The sequence below is a fragment of the Pteropus vampyrus genome, unplaced genomic scaffold (assembly GCF_000151845.1).
Source record: "Pteropus vampyrus isolate Shadow unplaced genomic scaffold, Pvam_2.0 Scaffold8, whole genome shotgun sequence".
NCBI lineage: Eukaryota > Metazoa > Chordata > Mammalia > Chiroptera > Pteropodidae > Pteropus > Pteropus vampyrus.
The window spans coordinates 1,326,460-1,332,728 of record NW_011888789.1 but is presented as its reverse complement, the minus strand read 5'-3'; the positions used below and the strand labels follow the sequence as shown (position 1 = coordinate 1,332,728).

At 30.4% G+C, this 6,269-nt stretch overlaps 1 pseudogene; it reads right to left on the bottom strand.

Annotated features, from left to right (window-relative positions):
* Positions 1-5,703: 5,703 nt before the first annotated feature.
* Positions 5,704-5,822, bottom strand: LOC111729160 (annotated as a pseudogene).
* Positions 5,823-6,269: the final 447 nt, after the last annotated feature.

Sequence of the window (6,269 nt, the reverse complement as noted above, 5' to 3'; positions counted from 1 at the left end):
TTTGAAAGCTTATGCTACATGTGGACAGCAGATTAATTTATTTATAGGCATAACTAAATCAGAAGAATTTGAAAATTTTAGAAGTTCTGATACTTTGGGATAATTTTATTTTGTGGGGGTATCAGAAATAGTCCTCCCATGGTGACAAATATAGCAAATTTATAAACATGAATACTTAGTAATTAGAAAAACATGAAAAATTGATACATCGAATTTTTCACAGGTATGCTCTGGATTTCAAAGGATAATAAAGATTAAAGGATGTAATATCAATGACATTTGGATTTATAGCCCTTATAATCTTTTTTTTTGAGTTGCACTATTTTTAATATCAATTTATATCACTTTTCCTCATTCTTTTTTTCTCAACAGCTACTCTCAAACAAGTTACATGAACACAGTGAAAAATAAACTTGATTTACAATCTAAAATATTCCAGAATTTATTAGCTGTCTTATTTTAGGGATTATTAGAATCAACAGAAAATAGGATATTGTATTACTTTTCAATATTCACATTTACTGTCCTTTATCATCTATAAGATTGTGTAAAATCATGAAAGCTCAAAGGCTTCTTAGAGACTTTGCAGCATAGAAGCCCTTTATGTGTGACATTTTCTTCCTCTTTGATTATAAAGCAGGGTTAGTCTGGCTTCTATATCACATAGATTGAGGGTATTATATATGTTATGTTTAAAGCAGCAGACTTCAGAGTACTCTACTCAATACTCCTTTTTTATCATGTATTTTTACTAGAAAATACATCTAAGTATTTGGACATTTATGAACTTTGTCAAAATAAATAGAATTCAGTTAATAAAAATGCTTTCAGCTTAAGTGTAAAAATAATGCCTCTTGTTTTGATTTTTTATAAGTAAATAAACTTGACTACACTGTGAATTTTATTTTTTCTGTATAACAAAGAAATGTTCAAGCAGAATGACATGTCCAATGCACATATTTTTAGTTTTTTTCAAATCCAAATGTACATTTAAAAATACTTTAATAGAATAAAGTTAGAGTATCTCACAAATGCCTCTTTATAAAAACTTTTATTTATAAAAATAGTTGAAAGTTTCTGTTTCTCATTACAGTATTCACAATTGCTAACATAATTTGTATATTTATGTATTTATATTGATTTTCTTCTATCAATAATTATTGGTTAAAATAATATTTTAAGGATCAAGAGTCTTAAAAACCTATAAAATATGTGTTCTGTACTTTTAAATATTTTTTGAGTAGTAGTTTATACTACAACTATTTTAGATAGTTCCTATCATTTAAAAACAACTAAACTCATAAGAATAATTTAAAAAATCCTTTGGGGTTGATGTAGCTCTTATCGGTGTCATAAAAGTTGTAACTCAAGAAGGGTAGGAAACAACTATTTGCAGAGTTTTATTAGGTGCTTCTAGCAATAGTTTTCAGATATTATACTATTTAATTTACAAAAATAATCATATAACCAAAATACCAAATGTAATACATTTTAGAAAATAACATAGAAAATGGGAAATGCACAATGTGTCTTCATGTTAACTAAGGCATTTATGCAAAGAAATAGAAGATTAGCAAGTGATCCTCGATGGCATTAACTCGATGGATTTTTCATGGTCTGAGTCTCTCACTCCCTCATTCTGTATGATCCCAAAATTGATTTTGTCAGTATACCTAAGGATATAGATTTATATAGAATATAAACAGGAGAAATAGAAATGTAACATTGTCCATGTATTTTGCAGTAGTAGTATTATCTTTTAAGCACTTAAAAGAGTGCTTAAGAAAGCGTTCAGCCTGCAATTTATTGTTGACTAAAGACTAGCATGTTATTGGAGAAGATCAGAGTTATCTATGTTTATGAATGCTAAAATAGCTTGTTCATTAAGTGAATGAAAAGACCATAAATTAAGTGTCTGGCTTAATGCACACTTATATAAATTAAAAAGTAGGTTTCATTTAATAGTTTATATTGGCATTACTTAAGACATAGTCATTTGTAAATATTCCTAATTGCCTAAGGTGTAACATTGTGAGAAAAAAAATGTGAACGATAAAATAGGAAATAATGTCCTCTTTATTTCAGTCCTAGCTCTGACGTTGGATATCCTTTTAAACTTTTGAATAATCATTTATTGGCCTTGAGTTACTTATCCATAAAATGAGTATTAGACTGAAAAAAAATTCCTTCAGCAACTATTATATGTAAAGTTCTGTGTAAGTCACTTGCATTTCTAGGAATCAATCTATGATTCTAAATATAGCATGAGTTCATGTGCATCCTAGGTTTATAGCTGGAAGGACCTTAGAGATGGCCTAAAGATGGAGGTAAACATTTTGTTCATAAACACTATTAATGAGATCTATTGAGAACAATAAATAGAAAACACATTAAATTACATTCCCATTTTGCATAATTATAACTAATTATAGTTATTAGACTAATTATCTTAGTCATCAAGAACAATGTAATTGTTATAAAGGTTAAGAAACATAACAAATTGATATCATTCTATTATGCTTCTTTCATAACTCCCTGGATATCCATTTTCAATTTTCTTTGTGGACTCTTTTATTTTTTTCCACTCACCCTTTAAATTAGGAGGAGCTCCTCCCCCAATTTCCCTAATGCAACGTTTTTGGTCTTTTCAACTTCTAATATTCCAGATTCCATTTAAATTATCCAATGAATTAAATTATCCCACAAAAGCTTAATTACCAGGTAAATAGTGACCATTTCTAAATCTATATCTCAATCTTAAACCTTTGGATATCTCCTTTTGGACTTCCCCCAGGAAACTCTAGTACAATATGTCCAAAACAGTAACACTCTGCTACCATATTTTTATGTAGTATTCCAATACTTTTCATATTATTCTGTTATAAAGAAATATTTCTAAAAACTTAATTTAAAATATTAACAGTGATTTTACATGATTAACAATTTTCAGAATAATAAAGTACTCAGTAGTAGGCATGATAGTGAAACCAAAGTTCACATGTGACTTTAAAGGGAATTAAACTGGTGCTGGGAAAACTGAAAAGCCACCTGCAAAAGAATGAAACTAGATTGCTTTCTACCACTACACTCCGAAATTAACTCAAAATGGATTAAGGACCTGAATATAAGATCTAAAATAATAAATTGCATAGAAGAAAATATAGGAACTAAACTCAAGGACCTTAGACTTAAAGAAGATTTTATGAATTTGACCTCAAAGGCAAGGGAAGTAAAAGCAAAAATAAATACATGGGACTATATCAAACTAAAAAGCTTCTGCACAACACAGAAAAAGTCAACAGGGTAAAGAGACAACCATTCAAATGGGAAAATATATTTGCATGTAACACCTCTACTAGGGGTCTAATATCCAAAACACACGAAAAAACTCATACAACTCAATAACAACAACAAAAAAGTCAGTTTTAAAATGGGCAGAGGACCTGAACAGACACTTCTCCTTAGAAGACATACAAATGACCTACAAACATATGAAAAGATGCTCAACATCGCTAGCTAGTAGGGAAATGCAAATCAAAACCACAATGAGATACCATCTCAGATCTGTTAGAACAGCTGTTATCAACTGGACAGATAATAACAAGTGTTGGAGAGGATGTGGAGTAAAAGGAACCCTCATACACTGTTGATGGGACTGCAAATTGATACAGCCACTATGGAAAACCGTATAGAGTTTCCTCAAAAAACTAAGAATTTCTCTACCATATGATCTAGCAATCCCCTACTGGGTATTTACTCAAATAATTGAAAACATATACATGAAAAGATATTTGCACACCAATTTTCATATCAGCATTATTCACGGTAGCCAGGACATGGAAGCAACCGAAGTATCCTATGATAGATGATTGACTAAAGAAGTTGTGGTACATATATGCAATGTACCACTCAGCCATAAGAAAAGATGAAATAGTGACATTTGCAACAACGTGGATGGACTTTGAGATAATCATGCTAAGTGAAATAAGCCAGGCAGAAAAAGTTGAAAATCACATGTTATTATTTATACATGGGATATAAACCTAAAAGAAACAAACAAACAGGACAAACAAACAGAGACTCATGGACATGGACAATAGATTAGTGGTTACCAGAGGGTAAGGAGGTAGATGGGGTCAAAAGGGGTCAAATATGTATTGACAGAAAGAAATCTAACTATTGATGGTGAATATACAACGCAAAATATATATGACTTCCTGTTGAATTGTACACTTGAAACTTACTGGATTTCATTAACTAAATTCACCATAAAACAAAACAAAAAACAAAACAAAACAAAACAAAACAAAACAAAAAACCAAGAATAGGTCATGGATAAAAAACATAAAATAGAAATAAAGGCAATTAACTAAATGACTACATCCAAAATTTACTTATCTATAGTCTTCAAAACAAAAAGTTTGGAAGTCTCTTTGAAAAACTTCCATATCACAAATTTACAAATATTTTAAATTACATACATATAAAGGAATTAATGAAATGAAGTATGTAAAAACATTCTAGGTAAAGGCTAACCATAATGTAGATGTTTAATAAAAATTGGCTAAAGAAGCAACTAGTATCTACAGGACAATAAAATATATGTGAGCAAGTGCAAGCTAGGCATTCTAGAGGTTAACTAGCTTACTCATTTACGTTTAATTTTTTAGGAACATTCGGCACTTTCTGCTTTGTAATTCAGCAGATTTGAAGAATATAAGCTCATTTACCTTAGAGCTTGAAGAACAACTTGAGATTCCTCCTGCTTATTCCTTGAACAGTTACCAGGTTCTTTAAGACATACATTACATTTCACAACCTTCTCTCTCTTTACATTACAATCTACATTTATTTCAAAAATATCTATCATTGTGGAATTCTCAGTGAGTTCTTTCTTTTTCTCAGAGTCATAAGTATGAACAATTTAGTTTTGCCTCTCAGTCTGAAAAATACACAATTTTATATTTATATAAAACCTTTTTCAGAATGTTCTATTGAAAAATATATTTAAAAAATCAATTGACAGATCAATAAGTTGCTAAAATATCATTGGTTAAAAAGATTCACTGCATAAATTACATTACTTTTCATTAATTTTAGTAAAAGAATTAGTAAAGTTTATGTTCTATTCTCCAACTGTGCTGGGTAAAGATTTCATTTTATTGATAACTCTAGGGTTCTGATAACTTTCCAACTAGGTATAAAGATTAAGAAGTCCAGATGTCAAAATTACAATTTAAAATAAGAAGTTTTACTGTCTAATTAGTAGATTTTGGAGACAAACTTGGCAGGTTATTAATATTTATTAAAGTGTATTTTGAGCTGGCTTCTGTGATGGCAGCCTTTTCATCTCATTGTTTTCTTCCCACAACTGAGCTATTTTGATTTCCATATTAAATGTGGGTAAATTGATGGGCACAAAGATGAAATTATTTGCTCATGGTTCTAAAAATCATATGAAATAGAAAGCCTCAATTACTGGTCTGTATAGCCCACAGATCTTTCACAATATAATTTTGATAATTAAGTATGTAATCCAAAAATTTTCACATTACAATAATAATTTTCCAGAGTAATAGATGTAAAATCAATTAGAATAATTTTTTTTTTTTTTTTTTTTTTTTTTTGAGGCAACCCTTGGTTGACCTCATAGATTGCAAGGACCTTGTCAGCTTACAATTCCTTATTTATTTTATTTTTTTACACCTACAGCACCTGATCTTCCTAGGTGTTCTCCCATCCAAGTACTAACCAAGCTCAACCCTGCTTAGCTTCCGAGATCAGATGGGATCTAGCTTGTTCAGGGTGGCATGGATGTAGACAAAATAATTTAAATAATGTGAAATGCTTCAGATAAACTAGTTGTGATACTGTTTTTTTTTTTTTTTAATGGATTATTTTCTGGGCAGTTTTAAGTTCACAGCAGCACTGGCAGAAGATACAGAGGTCTCTCATATACCTCCTGCCTCCACACATGTATAACTAACTTTGGGCATCCTCAGCATCCACCACCAGATTAGTAAGTTTGTTAGATCTGAATCTGCACTGACACATCATAATCAACCAATGTCTCTAGTTTGCATTAAGGTTCACTCTTGGTATTGTATGTTCTATCGGTTTGGAAAAACATATAATGACATGTATCCACCATTATAGTACTCACAAAGTAGTTTCACAGTCCTAAAAATTCTCTATACTGCACCTATTCATTCCTTCCACTTACCCTGACAACCACTTATCTTTTCACTGTCTCCATAGTTTTGACTTTC